The sequence below is a fragment of the Pelodiscus sinensis genome, chromosome 8 (genome assembly GCF_052426305.1).
Source record: "Pelodiscus sinensis isolate ZL-2025 chromosome 8, ASM5242630v1, whole genome shotgun sequence".
NCBI lineage: Eukaryota > Metazoa > Chordata > Testudines > Trionychidae > Pelodiscus > Pelodiscus sinensis.
This window is the reverse complement of record NC_143059.1, coordinates 16749926-16775346: the sequence shown is the minus strand read 5'-3', so window position 1 is coordinate 16775346 and position 25421 is coordinate 16749926. Positions and strand designations below refer to the sequence as shown.

The following is a 25421-nucleotide window of genomic DNA, read 5'->3' as shown; positions in this document are numbered from 1 at the left end:
AATTTCAGCAGTGGCTGACTTGGGGACGCCTGGGGCAGAGTAGCTGGGGTGCTGCTGGCTTGGTCCAACCCGGCAGCCCCCCGCTGCTCTATCCCAGGCATTGGTAAGAAAAGCCTGGTCTGCTGGGGGGGAGGGGGCGCACTAGCTGCGCCCCCCCCCCAGCAGACCAGGGAGACGCGGAGCGGCTTTTTTCGCCGCGGAGGACGCGGGCGGCGGGACCGCGACACGTCTCGGCGGTCCCGCCGCCCGCTTCCTCCATGGCGAGAAAAGCCGCTACGCGTCTCCCTGGTCTGCTGGGGGGGGGAGGGGGCGCTAGCTCTGTGTCTCCCTGGTCTGCCGGGGGGAAGTGCTCCCCCCCCCGGTTCGTAACTAGGGGTCCGACTTAAGTTGGACCCATGTAACCCGGGGACTGCCTGTATATGGGCACATATTGGCTGTTTCTAAACCCTGGATTTGGCTATATAGATTTGGAAGGTTCTGTGTTTGATGCCTAGTGTCTCAGGAAATTTTCCACGAGGAGAGAGCCTAATCCGAACTACCTACTCCGTGTCGCGTGTAGCCGCGGGCACGGAGTCCGAACTACCAGGGCTTTAAAAATGGCGGCGCCCGGCAAGATGCAAATGAAGCCTGGGATATTTAAATCCCGGGCTTCATTTGCAACTTCGGTTGCCTACATTAACCACCCTAGTTCAAACTAGGGTGGTAGTGTAGACATACCCTAAGAGTGTTTAGCAGGAGGCCAGAAGAACCAGTGGGGATACAGTGCTGACATTTGAATTGTATAAACATACCTGATGCCATTTCTGTTTGTGTGAGTTCTACGTTAAGGGATGGAGGGTACAGTATGCAATAATCAGGACTGCCATGCCCCCAAGGAATCTGGGGCATGGAATTGGACTGGACCATGAAGGGATTGTGAGTAAATAAGGGGAGAATGTATGCTTAGTCACAGTCAGGGTAATTTTCTTTGTTTTGGTTGTTTTGTTAAACTTCTCTGTATGAATTCCCATGTGCCTTCCCTCCCCCACTCGCCTTATTTAAGCTACAGCCCCAAAAGATTCCTTTTTGTGTTTTGACCTGTTCTTTTCTTAGTTGCTCTGTAACACCTAGCTAGTGTTGCCAGGTATCTGGTTTTCTACCGGACAGTCTGGTATTTGCACCCTCTGTCCAGTAGAAAAATTCAGAAAATACCAGACGTGCAATGTCCGGTATTTTCTGAATTTTTGGCTGGGCACCAAACGGAAGCCTGGCAGGGGTGGGGAAGCAACTGGGAGGTGGGGCGTGATTGGCGCTGGGAGCCCCGTGCAAAAGCTAGGCGGGGCGGGGTGAGAGCAGTGTCTGGGACTCCCAGCCAGTCCCCCCGCCCGGCTTCTGCACACAACCAGAGGCTCCCAGAGCCAATCATGGCCTCGCCTCCCAGCTGGGAGCCTCTGGTTGCGCGCAGAAGCTGGGTGGGGGGAGTGGCTCCTAGCCACTCCCCCCAACCCCGCCCGGCTTCTACTAGCAACTAGAGGGAGTGCCTGCCAGGGACGTGGCCTGTTAGACTCTGGCTGCAGCCAGTGGCTGCACACCTCTTCCCCTCCCCCCCCGCCAGCTCTGCTTCTCACCCCCCCTCGCGTCCAGCGCCCCCCCAGCCTCCAATCCCCCCCAGCTCTGCTTCCCGCTCCCCCCCTTCCTCCCAGCCAGCCCCACGGCCCCCAAGCCCCCGCCAGCCCCATCTCCCGCCCCCCTTCCTCCCGGCCTGCCCCGCCCCACTCCTGGCCCACAATCAAGTGTGTCTGGCATTTTGAGGTGGGAGTCTACCTAGTAACCCTACACGTAGCAACCAGATATGCTTTATCATGTATTCCTTATTGTTTTGTTAATAATATCTCCCTTTATAAGGCGATGATTTGATTCCTGTGTCCTGGAAGGTAACGGAAGGTCTTGTGTGTGCGTCTGCCTAGCCTGGGAGGTCAGCTATCAACGACAGAGTTTGTTTTTTGTTCTGCCTTTTGTTTCTTTTTTCAAGCTCTCTTGTGGCAGAAGAGCGTAGGGTATCCTTGGGGAAGGAATTCAAGTGTTCCTTCTTGTGTTTTTCTGGGTTCTTTTAAAAAAAAATCACTTGATGGTGGTGGCCAATTTTCCAGAGTCCGTGCATCTGTGACTCTAGGGAGTTTTTTTGTAAGCAGAGCCCATAGAGACAAGGTATTTAGGATCTTTTGCAGGCCCCCATCTTCTTCACTCAGAGTGCCAGAATGGAGACCAGCCCTGACAGCTTTATTGCAAATACATGTGTTTTTCTTCATTAACATTTGTTAATAGCCATCTGCCATTCACTGGTGGAGGGAAGACATGCTGGAGTTTGGGTAAACAGCTTTCTCTTCCCTGAGTTTAAAAAAAAAAAAATCCAAGCCTAAGTCCTGCATAATCAAGCAGGTACCTAGAGTCAATTGGAACTTGCTAGAAGCTACTGGCTAATTAGACACCAGCAGCCTATTAAAGCCTGTGGTGCTGCTTTAAAAGGGCTCATCCAGGCAAGGAAGGGGAAGGAAAACAGTGAAGGACGGGAAAGAGGAAGTGCTGTGTGCAGGAGCTGTGTGGGGGTGAGCGGAGGACTGCCAAGCAGGTACCAAAGAAAATGTGCTGGGAGGGATTATTTGGGGACATGACAGTAGCCCTGCCTTTTGCTGCAGCCTTGGGGTCCCTGGGGTGGAACCGGAGTAGTGGGTGGGCCCAGGTTCCCCTTATCCTCCCCACGACATCTCAACCTCTGCCTTGAAAGGCGGTCAGAACTCCAGAGTGGAGTCAGGGTCAGGCTGGAGGCCTACAGGAGAGTGATAAAAGGGAAATATATTAGCCTTAGCTTAAATAGGTCCTCTCCCTGTTCCCAATGTAGACTTAACAAGAGCTGATACAGAATCAGCAAGAGCCTTTCTAGAATCAGAGTAATTAGGCCAATTAAAACACCTGGAACCAATTTGGAGGCTTCCAGACACAAAGGATTCAGACTAATCATTATACTTGGGAGCCAATTAAGAACCAGTTGAGACTGGTTTAAAAAGGCTTCCCTTCTGTTAGTACAGTGTGAGGAAGGAGCTGATGAGTGAGTGTTATGGGGAGTCTGGGAAGAGAGAGTGCAAGTGAGTACCAAAAGGAATAACCTGCGGTAAGGAAGGTCCTCCGGAAAGCTGTGGGGAAATGTTTACAGGAATGAGTACAGGATCTTTTGAGAGAGGTGGTTTCTTTGTGTGTTTTTTAAAGAACCTTGTTTAGATGTCAGTTTCACTTTCGAAAGACCACTGAGACACGATTTTGCAAATCAAGTGTGGGATATTTAAATCCCCACTTGATTTGCCTAATTTACATCCCTCTTTCGACAGAGGGATGTAGTTTAGACATACTCCCGGTGTTGAGGGTGGGTTCATGGTCCCCCCACCCCCACCACCCTATTTTATCATGGGAAGAAGACTGACTTTGATACAGGGGTTTGTCCTGCTCTGTACCACTTGGAGTGGCCCCAGAGACTATGAAGTTTGGTTTCCCCTGTTTTCCCCATGCTGACCAGTGATGAGATTAGCTCATGAAACAGTAAACTGCTGTGAGCCTCTGAGGCAAGTAATCTGCCTAAAAGCATGGGACTCACCAAGGTTGAGGAGGAGCTTTGTCACAATACTTAAGTAGTTTGCAAATATACCTGTTTACAACACGCTTGTAGGAAAATAGTTTTGTGTGGAGACGCCATGTAAATTTAAGTTCATTGTGATGGAACCCATCTCTCGAATAAAACTGTGTTGATTCCATTATTCAACATTTTGCACTCCAGAGTTATTTACAAATGTAAAATATGGCGTAATTTTATTGCTGAGGTAGACCTTTGCTAGTTCATGTTTTCTGGAAAACCAGAGACTGGGTTAGCTCATTTAGTGACTAAAACCACACACAATCCAAGATCATGCATTACAAAATGTACGTGGTTCATTTATTTGTTAAAGACTAGTTATACTTGATTTATACTGTTGTATAAGGTGACGTGACATATTTAAAAGTGATGATGCTTAAGTAGTGATATTTAAACTATACCATCACTCCATCAGCTCTTTGAGACATAAGGAGCAAATGTTGTGTGTAAATGAGGATGGTATGCAGACAAGCAAAGGTCAGATTATCTGGTTCTTCTGTAAGAGAAATGATCTGGTCATAAACATCGATGAGCTGCTGTTTCTTTTATATGGATGAAATTAATAAGGCCCTGTCTCAGCAACAACAATATTTCTGTAGGCTTTCACAGGAGGAGTACAAAATGACTCTCAAATATTAAATAATCCCCCAATTTATCTAACCTTATACAAGTGTTAAATGCCTCACTTTATAGATGATAAAAATGAGACCCAAGTTAAACAACAAGCCTAAAGGTCCTTGTCTAGAACTTCTGACTGTAGTCCCATGCTCTGGACTATCATCTAGCTTTGAAAAATGCTCATTATAAGAATGCATACATAATCCATACTTCTATCTTTCAAGAATTAAATGTCTGTTTGTTAGCCTGTGTGTGTGTATAGAGAGAGAGAGGTAGTTCATGCCATTACTTTTCTGTATAACTATTGGCCTTTATGTAGGGAAGAGTAAAATAGACCTTGATGTATTTGTTTGAACCAACTGCTTAAATGAATGATTACTGGAATCAATGAAACCAGAATAAAAGAAAATCTAAAATACAGGCTCACGGTACTGATGACTGGTTTTTTGATAAGTTATCTTTATAATTGGCTAGACAGTGCTAACATTGTAAGCATTGTTGAGAGTGGTCAGCACTACAAATGGAGGCTTTTTTAGGAAGAAACAGAATGTCCTAAGGGGCCTGAAATAACTTAGCCATTGCTCCTTGCTAGATTTCACTTTAGTCCAGATGTTTTCAAAAAGATGAATTACGTCAGATTAAAAAAGAGTAATCTAAACTGAAATGGTCTTATGAATGTGCAGTGGAAGGTTTTCTGTTCAGAGTAGCAGAAATGAATTTTTCCCCATATTGAACAAAATATGAACATCTCTATGTGAATATCTGAAAAAGAGACTTCAAATATTGAAAGTGCATTTATCTGAAATGTACAGATGTAAAATGTAGAGGCTAAACATTTTAGACAATAGTAATAAGGACTGAATTATAGGCATAAAGGTGATATTTATCCATTAGTGATTATTTATTTAAAAATGGCATATGCAGGCACTACAGTGATGAGCGTGGCATAGAAACAGATTTGCCTTAGGTGGGGTAAGCAGGAAATTAGGCTATTCTCTTGTAACAGATGTGGCGTTATAATTATGCGATGTGTGCTTAAGGTTTGTACATATGCATTAAGCCATATAGAAAAGTTCATTTTAGATTTAAAAAATTCAGAGAAACTACGCAAAAGTCTGTTCCTGTTAAACATCTAATTTATTTGAAGGTACTTATATATGCCACCTTCATTTGAAAGCCACTTCTGTTAATCAGTTGAATTTTTGAGTGATTGCTTTAGGCAGATTTTACTGTAATCATCTTACTATATAGTTTAGGAATGTGCATCTGTCTGTCCATCTATCTGTGAGTCTGTTTGCTCAAGAACTCCTGAACAGGAAGAATTAGGACCACCAAATTTGGTATGCAGCTTTCTCTTACCGTAACTTTAAAGCAAGGTCTGCATTCGGTTGTGTCAGGATATGAGATGTGCATGGAATTCAGTTGTTCATCATAAAATCCAAAGGAAAGGATCTGGTAGAAGGGAAAGTTACGCTGTAGATTGACCATAGGGAGGCAGCAAGGGGCCAGAGATAGGGACTGGGACAGCAGTAGCCATAGAAAGGCATTTCTCACCTGGCCCCAAGCTGCTGCAGTCAGAGAGGGTTGGGGTTGTCCTCTCTCCCCAGGGTTGCCTGCATCCTGACCCCCTCATTCTCAGCCTCACTCTGAACAATGATTTAAATGAAGAAAAATAAAACTAATTTGAGTTTGAGCCACCTGTGCAATGCCGGGTAAATCTTCTAGTTAGATTATATAATAACTATGCCACAATCAACAATTCCTTTTCAAAAATGTATGCGCCACAGGCTCTTTCATCAAAACTTTCCTCTCCTTACTTGATTTCATTGTGTTACTGAAAAACTTTCAAAGATAAAATTTTTCAAAAACTTTGAAGTGAAGTGTTCCTCTGAAAAGTGGCAGTAGAAAAAATGGCCATGCTGTAGATGCTTCCAGTCTGACTTCAAAATCCCGTTTGCTTATTCCAGAGACACAAGTTTTTTTTGTTTGTTTTTTTTTACCACATTTTGCTCCAGCTATCTCATCTTAGAAAGTATGTTGGATTCTATTTTTTATAGTGTGCTTATCAACAGAATTGGTCACCAAGCATAGTCTACTTACTAAAGGCTTTGAGTTTGCAGTAAATGTTACTGAGGTTCTAATCAGGCATAGGCACCTTTATTATTGGAGATGTTGTTAGAGAAGGGCTCTCTGTCATGTTAGGTGTGTAGTGCTGGCAGTTTGGAATGCTGATTCAGAAACATCAACAGTGAATGAAATGTGTTAATATAGGTTGCCTTTTTCGTGGAATCACCAAATCAATGTTTTGGTGGTAAGGCTGTTGTTGGTAGACTTTTTGGGAAAACTGCATCCTTACATCCTTTAATTTTTTTTTTGTATTTCATGGAGAATTCCCATCTCTCCCGCTCCCCCCCCCCCCCCAGCCTTCCAATGAGAGGAGAACAGAGAATAAAGACAAAAGAACAAAATAGTAAAAGAAGGTGAATGGAGGCAAAGAAAGGGAAGATGGGAAGCAAAGTTATATTTTTGCTTTCTATTTTGTAGAGGTTAATCAAAGACTCTCAAAAATTAGAGCAGATCTTTTCAAATGTGACTGACCTGTGAGGTAGTGATTTGGTTTCAATCACTGGTCTGGAGAACCAATCTTTCTGTAAATGGAGATGTTCCAAGAAGTGATATGTGACGGACCCCCGCAGGTCCGCACTAGAGCCGGAGCCGGCGGCACCCCCTTCAGGCCGCCGGGCGGGCCGGCAGGCAGCCCCGGGAGCGGGGGAGAACGGACCCGGGGGGAAACCCCGCCGGAGGAGGGGCGGCCAGCCCCACGTCGGGGAAGGAGGGGCCAGGAGCAGCCGCAGCCAAGGTGCGGGGAGCCCAAACGGCGCGCCGCTCGAGCTGAGCAGCACAGGTCCGGTGTCGGAGCGGCACGCCCCGGCCGTGACGTCAGGGAGCACCAGGACGCCCTAGCCCAGGCCGCTTGAAAAGCGGCCAGGTGGAGCAGGCAGGGGCGGCACTCGGAGGAGCTGCCGCCACCGCCCCAGCTGCCAGGGGGAACTCCCCCCCACGTTGGAGGAGCAGAAGGAGCGAACCCGAATCCCCACGATGGCTGCGGGACGAGACCGACGCTTCGGGCGGGGTAAGCGACTACGGGGCCCCCCCCAACGAGGCGGAGGGTAGCGGGGAGTGGAAGAAGCCCGGGGCGGGGTCCTTCTGGCGCCCGTGGACAGGTGCGTTTCGGGGATAGACCCCACCTGACGTGGGAGGAACGCCTCCATTGTTCCCCCACTTAGGGCCCCGGGCTGGGACTCGGTGGAGAGGGCGGGCCCGGGTCCCCCACACCCCCTCCCCACCTCGAAACCCCAGCGCGCATCACACCCCCCCTCCAGCGGGGGTGAACAACGCAAAGTACAGTAGAAGGCGAGCAGGGGGCCTCAAAGCCCCAGGGGCCAAGGCCCTTACCCTCCTGTCGCTCCGGCGAGGACCTTGCCCACGGACAGGCCGCCGGGGACGACCCCGTCCCCTCGCCCGAGCACCTGGACAGACCAGTACCCCGGGGCTGCCAGAGAGGAGTCGGGAACGCGAGTCCGCAGATCCCCGGTCAGGACTGAGGGCCGGGTGATCGCACTCAAACTGTGGGCCCCTTTACGGGGGACCCTAGACGGCGGGTCCGCTGAACTCCCCCCCCCTCCCCCCCCTCCGCTTTCCCCCCTCGGGGGGGGAGGTGTTCGCACCCACGCAAGCCGTCACATGATATATTTCAAAACATGGTACTGGAAAGTAATGTGTAAGACATTCTGTTATATTAATCTTCCTGCCTATGGCCAACTCTTCACAATGGAGAAGATTGACACTGCCTCAGTTTATCTTCCAGAGGTCGATTTAGGGGTTCTAATAAAGACCTGCTAAATCGAAATCTGAGGGAGCCCCTGTTGGCTCCAGTACTCCTACTCCTTGTGAGGAGTAAGGGAAGCAGATGGGAGTATTTGTTTCTGTAGACCTCCCCCTGTGGAGTCCGTGCAGAAACTCAAATTAAGGTAATTGGACTCCTGCAACATAATTAACATATCTGGAGTTGAGTGTCTTTATTTGACCTTCTCCGTAGCATAGTCCTGGCCTATTTCTAGCCAAAATGGTTGTTGTGTTAGAGCTGCAAACCATAAGAGCCATTGTGTGGCTACAGGAAATCCACATCTCCAGCAGGAGACTGCTTTGGTGGGGCATTTCCACAGTAACCAATTTGATGACCAGTGTCAGTGAAATATAATTCTCTGCTTTATACTAGAGGTGTTAGTGTTTTGCAAGGCAGTTCCCACTTGGGAAATACAGAAATCTTTGTTCCTGGCCTCATGCAAGTACAGGCAGTCCCTGGGTTACGTACAAGATAGGGACTATAGGTTTGTTCTTAAGTTGAATCTGTATGTAAGTCGGAACTGGCATCCAGATTCAGCAGTGGCTGACTACAGGAAGCCCAAGGCAGAGTTGGATCCGCGTAACTTGGGGACTGCCTGTAGTTAAATTAAGGTGGGTATTTAGGGCCTGAAAGTTGTAACAGGCTACAGTTGGTTGAGTGAAACTATGAAGCTCTCGCCACATCAAGAATTCTGAAGTCTATGGTCCTTCCAGTGCATCAGGATCAAGTGTGTCATTCAGGAGCTGCTTACCTGTAGGTCATGTCATGCAGCTGGACTGAGTAGAGTGCACTGTTGAAATTCTTGAAATATGAGAAATTGATCTCTGTTATCATTTAAGTTCCCCAAATTGTCCTGTTATCCGTCCACTCTATCCATTAATGGTTTCTTGTCAATTTTCAACAACCATTTGACCCCAAGTACACCATAGAATCATAGGACTGGAAGGGACCTTGAGAGGTCATCGAGTCCAGCCCCCGCCCTCAAGGCAGGACCAAGCTCCGTCTACACCATCCCTGACAGATGTCTATCTAACCTGTTCTTAAATATCTCCAGAGAGGGAGGTTCCACCACCTCCCTTGGCAATTTATTCCAATATTTGACCACCCTGACAGTTAGGAATTTTTTCCTAATGTCCAATCTAAACCTCCCTTGCTGCACTTTAAGCCCATTACTCCTTGTCCTGTCCTCAGAAACCAAGAGGAACAAATTTTCTCCTTCCTCCTTGTGACACCCTTTTAGATATTTGAAAACCGCTATCATGTCCCCCCTTAATCTTCTTTTTTCCAAACTAAACAAGCCCAGTTCATGAAGCCTGGCTTCATAGGTCATGTTCTCTAAACCTTTAATCATTCTTGTCGCTCTTCTCTGTACCCTTTCCAATTTCTCCACATCTTTCTTGAAATGTGGCGCCCAGAACTGGACACAGTACTCGAGCTGAGGCCTAACTAGTGCAGGTAGAGCAGCAGAATGCCTTCACGAGTTTTGCTTACAACACACCTGTTGATACAACCTAGAATCATATTTGCTTTTTTTGCAACAGCATCACACTGTTGACTCATATTCAACTTGTGGTCCACTATGACCCCTAGATCCCTTTCTGCCATGCTCCTTCCTAGACAGTCGCTTCCCATCTTGTATGTATGGAACTGATTGTTCCTTCCTAAGTGGAGCACTTTGCATTTCTCTTTATTAAACTTCATCCTGTTTACCTCTGACCATTTCTCTAACTTGCTAAGGTCATTTTGAATTATGTCCCTATCCTCCAAAGAAGTTGCAACCCCACCCAGTTTGGTATCATCTGCAAACTTAATAAGCGTACTCTCTATCCCAATATCTACATCATTGATGAAGATATTGAACAGTACGGGTCCCAAAACAGACCCTTGCGGAACTCCATTTGTTATCCCTTTCCAGCAGGATTTAACACGGTTAACAACAACTCTCTGACTACGGTTATCCAGCCAATTATGCACCCACCTTATCATGGCCCCATCTAAGTTATATTTGCCTAGTTTATCAATAAGAATATCATGCGAGACCGTATCAAATGCCTTACTAAAGTCTAGGTATATGACATCCACTGCTTCTCCCTTATCCACAAGGCTCGTTATCCTATCAAAGAAAGCTATCAGATTAGTTTGGCATGACTTGTTCTTCACAAACCCATGCTGGCTCTTCCCTATCACTTTATTACCTTCCAAGTGTTTGCATATGATTTCCTTAGTTACCTGCTCCACTATCTTCCCTGGGACAGACGTTAAACTGACCAGTCTGTAGTTTCCTGGGTTGTTCTTATTCCCCTTTTTATAGATGGGCACAATATTTGCCCTTTTCCAGTCTTCTGGAATCTCCCCTGTCTTCCATGAATGTGAGAAGAAGAATTTAATATCTGTAACCAAACTAGCCCATGCTTGTCTGTAACCAATATTGTTGGGGACATTCTGTAATCAAAAGGGTAATAGATTGAACCTTGTAGTCCTGCCAGTGAGAGAAGATTTATCGCAGCTTTTTTTGATAGTTTCAGCAGAAATGTGTCAAAGATTTGAGTAGTCATGAAAGCTGACTCCTAGAGATGGTTTGCTCCAGTGATGATTGGGGTACATTGGTTGGTCAATGCTGGGAGGCTTGCATTAGAGATGTCAATGTGTAGATGACTACATGATTAACCGATAAGCTTGGTCTTATCAGTTAATTCTGTCAACTACATGCATTCCCCGACGGTGAGGTGGGAGCTGGTGCCTCTCCCCCGCGCTAAAGTCAGGGCTTCCCATAGGCCAAATTTACTTTTCTGAGGTTCTGGAGTTAGTGGATTTTATGGACCCTCTTAGGCTCTGGGGTGTGGACAAAAATGAGGGGTTCAGTGTGCGGGACCAAGCTGGCGCTGTGTGGGATAGGGATGGGGTGCAGGATTGAGGCAGGAGGTTGGATACAGAAGGGAGAGCGGTTGCAAGGTCTGGGTAGGAGGAAGGGTGGAGAAGCAGGCTTGGGGTAGCGTTTCTGAACAGGAGGGAGAGTGCAGGAGGGGATTTGGGGTAGAGTGTCTGGCCAGCGGGAGAGTGCAGGAACAGTCTGGAGACAAGGTTTCTGGCCAGGAGGTGCAAAAGCAAGGGAGGGTCTTGGAGCAAGATGGGGGTGCAGGGTCTTGGCGGGGGAGGATTGGGGTGCAGAGGTCTGGGCATGAGGCAGGACACTTGCCTGGCTTTGTACCCTCTTGCAGCAAGGAAAGCCTCCGAACAGCACACTGCCATTCCCCCAGCAGGGTGGAAACAGGTAGAGGGCTCATCTCGCTCCCTCCCTTCCCCAACGCATTGGGGATCCTGGCGCAACCGCAAGGCTGCAGCACCAGCTCTCGCTTCCTATTTGCAGGGTGTTACGGGGGGTGCAGAAAGCCTGACCTTCCCCACCAGACCAGATTTGCTGCTGCTCCCCCAGTGGGGTGAGGCAGAGTGGGGGGGAGAGAATGCAGAAGCACATAGAGTGCACCTGCCAAGCCTGAGTGTGTCCTGCCCCACAGCGCCCCAGCCGGGCTCCGCGTGGCTTCTGCCTAGGGATATAAGCGGCTAGTTGACTATCTGATAAGCATGTGCTTATCAGTCTACAGTAATTACTCATTTAACATGTGCCCACTTAACACGTTTGCAATAGCACGATTTTTTTAGGGAACGTTTTTCGAATAACACGACCGTCCCCAAAATAACACGAAAATAATCAAGTGGCAGACTACTTTGCCCAGCGGTATACGTTGGTGAAAACAGTGGTAATACACATGAGTGGATGACTACATGTGGTCCTCCGCTCACTCACGTCTATATCTTTGTGTTTAACAAACTGTGGCGACTTGTATTGCTAGATATCATAGAATACTAGGACTAGAAGGGACCTCGAGAGGTCATCAAATCCAGTCCCCTTCCCTCGTGGCAGGACCAAATACTGTCTAGACCATCCCTGATAGACATTTTCTAACCTACTCTTAAATATCTCCAGAGATGGGGATTCCACAACCTCCCTGGGCAATTTATTCCAGGGTTTGACTACCCTGACAGTTAGGAACTTTTTCCTAAGGTCCAACCTAAACCTCCCTTGCTGCAGTTTAAGCCCATTGCTTCTTGTTCTATCCTCAGAGGCCAAGATGAACGAGTTTTCTCACTCCTCCTTATGACCTACTTTTAGATACCTGAAAAGGGCTAGCATGTCCCCCCTCAGTCATCTCTTTTTTCTAAACTAAACGAACCCAGTTTTCAGCCTTCCTTCATAGGTCATGTTCTCTAGACCTTTAATCATTCTTGTTGCTCTTCTCTGGACCCTCTCCAGTTTCTCCTCCTCTTTCTTGAAATGTGGTGCCCAGAACTGGACACAATACTCCAACTGAGGCCTAACCAGCGCAGAGTAGAGCGGAAGAATGACTTTTTGTGTCTTGGTCACAACACACTTGTTAATGCATCCCAGAATCATGTTTGTTTTTTTTGCAACGGCATCACACTGCCGACTTATGTTCAGCTTGTGGTCCACTATAACCCCATGATCCCTTTCTGCCATACTCCTTCCTAGACAGTCGCTTCCCATTCTGTATGTGTGAAACTGATTGTTCCTTCCTAAGTGGAGCACTTTATATTTGTCTTTATTAAACTTCATCCTGTTTACCTCAGACCATTTCTCCAATTTGTCCAGATCATTTTGAATTATGACCCTATCCTCCAGAGCAGTGGCAACCCCTCCCAGCTTGGTATCATCTGCAAACTTAATAAGCGTACTTTCTGTGCCAATATCTAAATCGTTGATGAAGATATTGAACAGAGCCGGTCCCAAAACAGAGCCCTGCGGAACCCACTTGTTATACCTTTCCAGCAGGATTGTGAACCATTAATAACTACTCTCTGAGTACGGTTATCCAGCCAGCTATACACCCACCTTATAGTAGCCCCATCTAAGTTGGATTTGCCTAGTTTATTGATAAGAATATCATGCGAGACCGTATCAAACTCCTTACTACAGTCTAGGTATACCACATCCACCACTTCTCCCTTATCCACAAGACTCGTTATCCTAGCAAAGAAAGCTATCAGATTGGGTTGACATGATTTATTCTTTACAAACCCATGCTGGCTGTTCCCTATCACCTTACTACCTTCCGAGTGTTTACAGATGATTTCCTTAATTACTTGCTCCATTATCTTCCCTGGCACAGAAGTTAAACTAACTGGTCTGTAGTTTCCTGGGTTGTTCTTATTTCCCTTTTTACAGATGGGCACTATATTTTCCCTTTTCCAGTCTTCTGGAATCTCTCGTGTCTCCCATGATTTTCCAAAGATGATAGGTAGAGGCTCAGATACCTCCTCTCTCAGCTCCTTGAGTATTCTAGGATGCATTTCATCAAGCCCTGGTGACTTGCAAGCATCTTACTTTCCTAGGTGATTTTTAACTTGTTCTTTTTTTATTTTATGTTCTAAACCTCCCCCCTTCCCACTGTCATTCACTATGTTAGTTATTCCTTCAGACTTCTTGGTGAAGCCCGAAACAAAGAAGTCATTAAGCATCTTGCCATTTCCAAGTTTCCTTTTACTGTTTCTCCCTCCTCACTGACCAGTGGGCCTACCCTGTCCTTGGTCTGCCTCTTGCGTCTAATGTATTTATGAAAAGTCTTCTTGTTTCCCTTTATTCCCGTTGCTAGTTTGAGTTCATTTTGTGCTTTTGCCTTTCTAATGTTGCCTCTGCATTCCTGTGTTGTTTGCCTATATTCCTCCTTTGTAATTTTTCCTAGTTTCCATTTTTTATAGGACTCCTTTTTTATTTTTAGATCATGCAAGATCTCGTGGTTAAGCCAAGGCGGTCCTCTGCCATATTTTCTATCTTTCCGACGCAATGGAGTAGCTTGATTTTGGACCTTTAACAATGTCCCTTTGAAAAACTGCCAACTCTCCTCAGTTGTTTTTCCCCTCAGTCTTGATTCCCATGGGACCTTACCTATCAGCTCTCTGAGTTTACCAAAATCCGCCTTCCCGAAATCCATTGTCTCTGTTTTGCTGTGTTCCCTTCTACCCTTCCTTAGAATTGTGAACTTTATGATTTCATGATCATTTTCACCCAAGCTGCCTTCCACTTTCAAATTCTCAACCAGTTCCTTATTTGTTAAGATCAAATCTAGAACATCTTTCCCCCCTGGTAGCTTTTTCAACCTTCTGAAATAAAAAGTTGTCTCCAATGCAGTCCAAGAACTTATTGGATAGTCTGTGCCCCGCTGTGTTATTTTCCCAACATATATCTGGATAGTTGAAGTCTCCCATCACTACCAAATCTTGGGCTTTGGATGATATTGTTAGTTGTTTAAAAAAAGCCTCATCCACTTCTTCCACCTGGGTAGGTGGCCTGTAGTAGACTCCTAGCATGACATCATCTTTGTTTTTAATCCCTTTTAGCCTAACCCAGAGACTCTCAACACTTCCGACTCCTATGTCCATCTCCACCTCACTCCAAGTGTGTTCATTTTTAAAATATAAGGCAACACCTCCTACCTTTTTTCCCTGTCTATCCTTCCTGAGTAAGCTGTATCCTTCCATACAAACATTCCAGTTGTGTATTATCCCACCAAGTTTCTGTGATGCCAACAATGTCATAATTGTACTTATTTATTGGCACTTCCGGTTCTTCCTGCTTATTACCCATACTTCTCGCATGTTCGCATTGATGCATCTTGTGTTCACATTGACAACCCAGCACCAACAAAAAATTGACTTTGCCACCATCACCTGAAACGCAACCCTCACCTTTTCCATTATTTTTAATTGGAAAATTGACCCCACATAGCACGTTTTCACTTAGCACAAACATTTTCAGAAACGCATCTATAGTGTTAAATGAGGAATTACTGTATTCGACTAGTCGTTCCCCTCACCCACTGCCTTTATCAGAGAGAGGCAGCAAGGGGGGAGCAGCAGCTGGTGAAGGGTGGAGCTGGATTAAAAGCCGGTTTCCCCCCAGCACCATCTCTGTAGGGAGGGCAGCGGCGCAGGGGAACTGGCTGTGCTTCTGCCTTTGAAATGTAGCGAGAGCAGAGATCTTCCTACCTTTCAAAAGCAGAAGTGCCATGGGACCAGGGAGCAAGCGGGAGTCTCCTCACTGGCCCTCTGCTCCCTGTGAAGGCCTTGCTTTTGAAATGTAGCAGTGTACTGGGGCTCTTGCTACATTTCAAAAGCGGAGGTGAAATGTACATTTCAGGGTGGAGGTGCTCTTATCGACTAATCAAATAGTCAGTGCAATTTGCATAGACTATTCAATTAGTTGATTACTCTAAATTTAACATTCTTACCCTTGCCGGGGCTGAGGTGTCAGCTCCAAGGCACAGAAGTCTGGGAGTGGCTCTGCTGAGTTTTGCCTTCCACCTGCCTGGATCCCCAGCAGCAGTGGCTGCTGTACCAACAAGTGACCTGGAGAAAGAGGAGGCAGCGTGGCTAAACTGGGGGCCCCACTTGCTAGAAACAGTCCTGTGGCGGGAGGGAAAGGGCTTCATAGCATGTGGTGGTGGGGCAGTGGGTGGTGGAGTGGCTGGAAACTGCATGCCACTGGAAACCAGTATGGCTGCCCGCTGGCAAAGCTCCAGTGGAGCCTCTGCAGGACTGTTGCAGAGTAAAATGGCAGTGAATGGAGCTATTTCTCAGGCTTCTCTTCCCTGCAAGCTGTTGTCACCATTAAGTAGTGAAATGTCTGATGAGGCTTTCCGGGACATTTCACTACTTGATGGGGACAGAGTATTTAAAATCAGGACAGTCCTGGAAAATCTGGGACATGTGGTCAGCGTAAGGGGATTTGTTTAAAAGCTGGTTCCCCCCAGCACTGGCTCCACAGTGCCACCTACCCCCACTTCCCTCCCCCCTCACTGCAGCATGGGGGGCATGGGGAGGCTGCCATTGAAGTAGCCTCTGGCCACGGCAGGCACAGGCTCACCATGGCCAGATGCTTATCTATGGTACAACCCCTGTCCAAGGGTGCTCCGAGCTCCCTGCGAACAGGGGCTGCTCTCGCATCCCATTAAGTAGCTCCTGTTCATGGGGAGTTTGGGCCTCCACAGACAGCAGCTGCTGCCACCCTGCGCTGCTACCTCTGTATCAGAAGCAGCAGGTGAGCTGATGTGCATGGGGAGCTGGGTTTTTTTTAATGGTTCCTGTTGCAGACTGACTGCCACTTCTGATGGAGAGGTAGCAGCACAGGACGGCAGGGGGCTCCCGGGAAGTGGGGCCGAGAGTGCACTGGCTGCTGGCACTGCTCCCAGGGACTATCAAATAGTCATGTAACCACTAACATTTGGGGCAGTTACATGACTATCCAATTACACGCTATGTAACATCCTTAGCTTGCGTTGCTGCTGCTGCCCATGCTATAACTCATTTCTGATGATTTCAGACTCCATTACTACAATTCAGTATCTGTAATTACTTGGCCTTCACTCATAGGGCTCTGTTAGTGTTCATAAAACAATTGAGTTCTACTTTTGCAATTTTATAAAGACCGAAGAGCTCTCTCAGTAATCTAGTATCCAGGCATGTGTCATATATTAAAGAAGTCATTACACTTTTGAATAATAATAAAACTAAGATCACCGGGGGTAGGGGAGAATATAGACTGAATAGCTGAGTACCTGATGATATCTGATAGACTTTTGGACTTCTCACAAGTGTTTGAAGCCCCATCACTTGGACAAAGGAAAGTGCTGATGTGAACAATCCTTCATAGCTAGAGAGATGCCCACTCAGTGATTTTCAATCATTTCTGACGTAGATCAGTAACTGGGATGTAAAAAGTATAGTATGTCACTTCTCACATCTCAACCCAGATTGATGATGACAATTATGTTCATACCCCTGGGGAAGATGTTATCTTTCCAGTACTGTGGTGAAATATGAACTGGTTTCCTAAAAGTACATTAGAATGAGTCATAAAAATAAGATTTAATATACTTTTAATTATTATTTCTCTTAAGCCATTTGCACTTTATTTAAAAATGTGGAAGACTGTAAAAATAAAGCTGCAGCTGTCAAGGATGACACACCTGAGATCATTTCAGGGTTGAGTTGGCAGGAGACCTATATGAGCCTTCAAAAAAATTAAACAAAAATGAATTAACTTTTCTCTTGTAACCTGTCATCCTTTTTCTTTTCAAAGTGTCAGTTTGTGGTTTTGATAAATGTCAGAAACATTTCTCTTTTTCTCAAGTAAGGTGGTTCTTTGCATAATCCTGTGTTGTGATTTTTCTTATCCCTCCAAAGATTACTTTGTCCTTCATATGATTTCTAAGTGGAAAAATATCTGAGTAATGGGATGGATTTGACAGCTGTATGTGTTTCTTAATTAGTTTCATGTGATAACTTGAAAAAAAAAAGAGGAAAGAGTTAATTTGTTTGACCATCTTTTTGTTATTTTTTTCCTTTAATGTGGAAAATTCATTAACTACTCTTAATATAAAAGTAAAAAATAAAAGCCTAAATACTTACTGTTTTTTGCTGCTAGGCCGTAGGCTTTCTTCTCCTGCTTTCTTCAATGTTTTTGGTAAAGACAATGATGAATAGTTTGTTTTACATGTTACAAGGAAATATACTTATGCAGATATGAGTGTGCAGTTTTCTAATATCAGTCCCTAACACAAACCATTGATAAGTTGTGTAGGTGTGTGCTGGCGCAATGCAGTCAAAATGGAATCATAATCATCTCCCACTCAAGAACACAATGTTATGAGATACTGGCAGCACTTTGAATTAAATCATTGTTTAGAAGGTGTCCTGAGAATCTTGCTGTCAAACCAAGAACAAATTATATTAGTATGTAGTTTATAAAAATTTACCAGAGAAGTATTTGATGTTTTTAGTTCTTACAAATAAACTCATATTGAAAACAACTTTTAGGAATCCCGTGTGTTTTGAATTATTTTTTAAAAAGTATTTATCATATGCCTCTTGGGAAGTCTTGAATGGTTATTGATGAGGTTATTCTTCTTTCTTGTAAAATATTTGTGAGATTAGAAAATTGCTTATTTTATATTGTGGAAGAGTCCATGACTAAGAGTTCTGGGTGGAAACCAAACTACTAGATGCGGTACAAATGCACAACAAAAAGATGGTCCATACCCCAAAGGGCTCACAGTCTAAGCAGGGTCCTACTTGAATTGCAGGAAGATTATTTAAAAAAAAAATTCAGCTGCGTTGTGGACAATTTGTGGAAAAGTCCATTAGCCACAATTTAGCACTGCCATCTACCTAGATCTGAAAATGGGGACTTCCACTGTCGACCTCCTAAGGTTGGGAGCAGCGGCTCCCACTGTCAGAATTGCAGTGGAAGTCTAATATTGCTGAATCTGCAGTTTCTGCAATATTGCAAGTTAAATAGGAGCTTAGACAGAAGACAGGGGAAGCACAAGAAAACAGGGAGATAGTATTGGTTAATATGTTAAGCAGCTCTCATAGGACACAAGCTACCTAAGCATTTTCAAGGGTGTTTTTATAGGCATCACTGCAAAGTAAGGATATTAAATCCACTAATTGTGTAGTTGATACATTTTTTTTTATCAACTACATGATTAGTCGATAAAGGAAGGCTTCCTCAATCCTGTCTCGTGCCAAGGTTGGGACCTACTCCCGCTGCGCCTCTGTAGTTTAAATGTACTAGGCAGAGCAGCAGTGGTGGTAGCTCCTGGACCTGGAGTGAGATGGAATTGCTCAGTCCCAGCTCACACTGGGTCCAGCAGCCCCTAACTGGGACCCCCATGGACAGAGGCTGCTGCTGGAGCAGCCTCTGCCCAGAGCCAGCATAGGGGCTACTTCACGGCAGCAGCCCTTGTCCGCCAGCAGGGAAAACTTCCAGTACCTGCACCCCCCGTGCCTCACGCACCCCTCCCCCACCAAGACCCCTCACTCCCACTCTGCTCCTTCACCCTTCCTCCTGGACAGACACCTACTCCAGTCTGCTCCTGCCTCCCTCCCCTGGCCGGACTCTGTACCCTCACCCCCTCCTGTATCCCAGCCCTTGCCCAGATCCTACACACCCATGCCTGTCCCACACACTGGAAGAGATGGGAGGTGAGGCACGTGGGGAACACAAGGAGGAGGAGGCTGTGTGGCTTCCACCTCCCCAGAGCACCAGGGAGGGGGAAGGGACAGGCTGTGTGGCTCCCTCCTCCCGGGCTCCTGGGATATAGGGAGGGAGGCGCTGGGGGGCAGCAACACTCCACCCCCAGAATGCTTGCAGCAGGCGTTCAGAGTGGAGGGGGGGAGGCGAAGTGTGGGTGTGGCCATGCTGCTTCTCTTTCTCACTCTCAGTGCTGATGACATCATGATGTCATTCTTTCATCTGGTAGGAAAAACTTTGATAAGGATTAATCATTGTCAGTTATCAATAATATTAAGTTTGTATATTTTCAGTCATGCAAATGGGCTTTCTTACATTGTGGTTTGTTGACCACTTGTCCATTTTAATGCAGTTTGGCTCTTCGGTTTGAAAAGGTTGCCAGCCTCTGTCCCAGAGAGGGGGTGGTGGTGACCGTAGCGAGCACAGGGTGCAGCCCCCTACTGTTTATTTTTTTAAGAGATGTAAAATCCAGGAAGAAATAATGTATTGATCTTGTCACGTAATATAATTATTTAAGGAATATTCAGGATATTTTTGTCTAGGAGGAAATATTATCGTCTGATAAATTTAAACATAACTCCTTTACATTTAATGCAGTAGACATAACATGATAATGAACGTGTCACATAAAATGAACATTTTTTTTAAATGTAGGGTGGCTTCTACCTTCATCTATATTACATCTAGTCTTATAATAGTTAGCAAACCTGTTTAGCTGGAAAGGCAATTCGTGACTGTAACTATTATTGTGGAGACTGATGCTGATTGAGACAAGATGTTTTAAAACCAGAAAAAATGTTTTTTTACGAACAATCCCACTGTAGTGTGAGGAGCAGTAAAGAGTAAAATGGACAAAATATATTACAGTTGGGAAACTCAGATTTCATCAGGTCAGAAGGAAGCATTCATTTTGTTACTGCAGTGTTAAGCCAGTCAGCATCCTGTCACAGTAAAAAAGGGGAAGAGAAAACAAACACGTAGAAAATGTTATGCCATTGCTGTCTAAGCATGCTGTTTTTGCCTTTTTGGCTTGATTAGTCTATCTTTTTATGTGATGGATAGAGCTGTCTAAATGCATATGTTTCGTATGTTTAGTTTGTTTGATTTGATGGGCTGTCAGATTTAAACTCCCTACCATGACTACCACCATGTGTTACCTCAGCCTCTTCTCATTTGGGCTGTCAGGCACATTTGTTCCTTATATTTGGAGGACCAGTTTATATTGACAAGTGGCCATTACTTATGGTAGTGTTTAGTCAGAGTTCTTTTGCTGCAGTATAAATGTTCATTTTCCTAAATCGCAAGTCAAGTATCCTTGGCCAGGAGCTTTTACCTCTACTACAACTCATTCAACTATTTGCATCACTAAGTCATAGTCAGCCAGCCACTCGGGTGCAAACCTTGATGAAATTACCAAGAGATTTTGGCAAATAGCTTCTGTTATTTTGTGAACAATAGTCCCTAAAGCTTGATTTTTGAGAAATAAAACCTCCTTAAGAAGATTTTAAAGATTTTTTTTTTTTAAATATTCCTTCAAAATTTTGGTGATAGGTAAAATATACTCTTGATTTTGTTCAGTTAGACTAGTGGGCTGCTCCCCATACTCACTACACTTGCCACACACGCTCCGCCCCCCCCCCCCCCTTTCTGGCTACTTTCATGGGCAACGAGTGTGAGAGAGTGATGACATCATTCTGTCACCTGGCAGGAAAAAACTATATATATATATATATATATATATATATATATATATATGAGAGCGAGAACTTAGTTTCAAATCCAGGTTTTTATTGCTAATGTTTTTATTGCTAATGTATTTTATTTTCCTTTGTCAACAAAAATATTGGCAACAGTTTTAATACTTCTGCACCTTGAATTAAAAAAAGAGAAATAATGTAAATGTATCCATAAATGAGTATGCTTAATGTTCTAAAGTTTGGGTATTTGCACTCAAGAATAGATTTTCATTATTTGAATCTGATGGAATAATATTGCTATATGTAACTTTTTCTCATTGCCACTGTCAGTGGGTCAGAGGACCTGTAACTTAGAGGATTAAAGCACCTCAGCAGGGGAACTGTGCTGATGACCAAGATAATTATTGGTAAAAGTAGGAGGGAAACTGAGTCACAGTGGTTGGCAGTGCTTTTTTGTGACAGTACAGCCCAGTAACTCCAGTCAGAGCTTACCTGGAAAGAATGGAACGTACCGGCACTTCTGTTCGCAAATATCCGACAGGGCTGCATGTCTTAAAGGGGCTGCGTCTCTTTAAAAGGCCAATGCCCATCCCACCTAGGCCTTTTTTTTTTCCTCAACAGTATTTCCCCTGGAGTACTGCCACTTTTTTTTTTTTTTTTTTAAAGCATTGGCGATTGCAATGCCTTGGTATGCCATAAAAGAGCATGCTCTTGGTCTGCATCCTGCAACTATCATCTACTATTATTTGAAAGAATCTATTTGTCCATATGTCTGTCCAAATGTCTATCTGTCTCTCCTCAAGAACTCCTCCTAAACGGTAAGACCTAGACCACCACATTTGGTATGCAGCTTCCTCTTATTATAACTAAGGCAAGGTCAGCATTTAGTTGTGCCAGGGTAAGGGATGTATGTGTGGAATTCAGTTGTATCACATAAAATAGAAAGGGAGGGGTCTGGTAGGAGTGACAGTTATACTGTAAAATGACAATAGAAGAGCAGCAAAGGGTCAGAGATGGGGACCAGGACATCTGTAATCCTATTGGGGGGCAGCAGTGTTGGAGAAAGGGACAACTCTCTATTATATATTTGAGTTTGTGTCTGTCAGTCTGTCTGTGTCTGTCTCCCAGCCAGGTAAATGTACCCCCTCTCTCCCTGGCTTGGGGCGTTTCTTCCCTGACCTCAAGCTGCTGGGGTTGTCCTCTCTCCTTGGTGCGGTCTGCATACTGAACCCCTTATTCCCAGGCTCACCCCAGAGAAATTATTTACATGGAGAAAAGCAATAGTTAATTGAGTTAAGGACCTGAGGAATTCCAGGTAAATCTTCTAGTGTTAGCATATTTTTGTTTGTCTGAAAACTTTTTACTTAATTAAGTTGAGAAGTGTTATTGAGAAGATCGATTGTGGGCTGGGTTAAAAATGGAAGTACCTTCTTTTACACCTTTGCTAGGTGAAAAGCATTGTGAATCCATGATACAAACTATTTAGGGAACTCTGCCATTTAAAAAGGAGAGGGCTTAAAACAGTGGTGGGTACAATTAGGCCCATGGGCCAGATCTGGCTCACCCATCCCCTGCCCATTCAGAAGCTCAGGGATCCATCCACAGAGCTGACTGGGCAGGGCTTATTAATCACCAGTGGAGCTGTGCTGCCCAGCTGATAAGCAGAGCATGCCTAGGTAAGGTTGGTAGGGTGTGTTCAGCTATCCCTCCCCCACCTAGTTCCCTTCTGCAGCTGAGCTACTCCCAGTATTCTCCTGCTAGCTGAGGAGGGGAGAGGAGAGTGCTGAAGTTAGTATGTTCCCTGTCTCTGTAGAGGAGGGGCCAGGAGAGAGGGAGACACAGCGGAGCTGCTCCAATCTGAAGAATGGATGCTTAAGTGACTCAGAGGAGTGCCTGTCTTAAGAGGCAGTGCCCCATTCCTAAGATTTCAGTGCTCATGTGCTTGCACTCTCCTTCTCTCTCTTTCCCCATATTCCATGTCTGCCGAGTGGGGAAAGGGGGAAGACAACAGAGCAGGACAGCTTATGGCTTCTCTCAAACTTACCCAGCAGCAGCCAGCACATACTCTTTGTGTCACTGTCACACATCCCCAGTTTGTGTCTGTCTCTGTCTCTGTCTCTCTCACACACACTCTCACTTGTCTCTGTGCCACACACACTCAATCTGTGTCAGTCTGTCTCCTTCGCATGCGCACAGTGTCTCTCACATTCACACACTCTCTCTTCTCTTTCTCTCTGTAGCCCCCAACTCCGCCCTTCCACCTGACCCCACCTCTTCTGGGGTGCTGGAGACAGCCTGTGACAATGTACCAAAACTCATGACGTGGACCCCAGTGCCCCACCCTGGTTTAAATCAATGATAATCTCTGTAGGAAAATATGGGAGTTCCTTACTATACTTGTGGATTTAGCACCCAGTCATGTAGTCCTTAGTTAAGTGAGTTCTGTTAAAATAATCAGTGGGATTATTCACCTGTGTAGGTGCTGCACAATCAGGTCTTTGGGCTGTGATTCTGTTCATACTTTATCCATGTACTAACCTTTATACACAAGTAGTCCCATGATTTGGGCATGATTTGTAAGACGAGGATTCTTAAGCAAACTTATAGGTAGGTAAGAGACAGAAGAAGATACTGTTAGGGACATGGGAGGGAAAAGAAACAGAGAGGAAAACAGAACTTCAGAATTTAAAATGTGCACTTGTATTCAGTTAATTATGCATTTGCCCTCAGACTTGTGAAGTTGCTGGCCTTGGTTTTGTTTCAGGAAGGATGTGTGTCATACTATCATTACATTTTTGCAAAGGAGCATAAACAAAAGGTTGAAGTGTTGACAGCTGTGACAAAGTTCAGTACCTTAGTGTGTCACCAGATAAGTGATACTCTATAGTTTGTGGCAGTCAGCAAAGCATGGCGGCCACTATTCATGTGTCAGTTTTAAAAGATAGTAAGTGTTACCCAAAGGAGAGAGAATTTCAGAATTTGACAGCTTGGTAGACATTTAAGGTTAAATGTCGTCTTTTGAATAGGTTTAATTTATATATATATTCATTTTATTCTATGGTTTGAAGTCTGAAATTCCAGGCTTGCAACCCTTTTTTGTTTCTCTCATTACTTATGCTGTGGAAGAACAAGCCAACATCTTTGAAGTTTCCTGCTAAAATTGAAGAATACTAGCCAGATGCTGCAGTGAAATAAGTGCTTTATTACACGTCCCATTTCTGAAAGTATATTGTATTCTATAATAGATGATGATACATAGCTTGGACTCATTTACTCCACTGCAGCTGAATTTCCTTCAGATTTCTCAGACTTACTACTTTCTTTGCAAAGTAAGAGCTTTAATTTAAGGTATTAATTGGAAATTTAAAACTTTACATTCATAATCTCTTTTTCATGAATATGTTACAAGATTCCAGGATAGTAATTCTGTGCCTCGCTGTGAAGCCTAGAATGTCTGAGTCAGTGCAACGCAAAGGAAAAAGCTACAAAGATTGTTGAAAGCTCCTTTCTGTGTAAAACATCAGGCTCAATCATTACAGGAATTCATTGTCTTTTATGTCCAATTTCTAATTTTTCAGCCTTTTTTTTTTTAACATTTTATGAATTTACACCCAAATGATAACACAGGCTTTCACTTACATAGCATGGCTCTAGATTATTGTTTGAGTATGTACTAAGGTTGTATTAGCCTCCTTTCTTTCACACATTCAAATTGTTGCATACATTTCTTTAACTTCCCAAGCACTCATTAATTCCTTCCTCTCTCCTGTAAATGAAGGAGACAGTCTAAAATAAGAGTTGCTATAGAAATAATTTGGAGAAAATTGAAGGCAGGAGTTTTAACGGGAGGAAGGGACCCAAAGCTGTATATGGTGGACCAGTAGAAGCTAGAAGATCTTCTTTTTTCAAGAAATCAGCAAAATTTAAAAAAGAAGTGAAATCGTATAATGGACACTAGAAGTAGAAAATTCACCAAATGGATGACTAAAAAGAAATAATATTTTCTTTTTAGCTTTTCGTTATTTAATCTCTGAATCCTTATGTATGATTAAAGTAAATCACACTTACCAGTATTTTTTATATTAAGTCCTCTCTCTACTATTGTTCTTGGCTGGGTATGGGGATGAAGGATTCAGAATGCAGGTTGCCCCAGGGGGAGAGGGCTACCTAAGCCATTTCTCACCACAGCAGCTTGGGGCCAGATGAGAAACGCCTGTTCATGGCTGCTGCAGTGGGCATAGCCAGGAGGTTGGGTGCATATCCATCCCCCCAGCTGGGAGACAGACACACACCAGCAAATTCTCTGTAATGGATTGGAGGTAACTTTACCTTTCTCTACCCTGTCCCCTGCCTATCCAGTGGGGTTATAGCTGTTCCAGTCCCTGTCTCTGGCCTCTTGCTCCCCTCCCTGTGTTCATTTTACAGTAT

At 44.8% G+C, this 25421-nt stretch overlaps 1 protein-coding gene across 4 annotated transcripts in view; it reads left to right on the top strand.

Moving 5' to 3' along the window:
* PARG (poly(ADP-ribose) glycohydrolase) overlaps positions 1-25421 on the top strand; it is a 140095-nt gene that overhangs the window by 38066 nt on the left and 76608 nt on the right. The window lies entirely within an intron of this gene.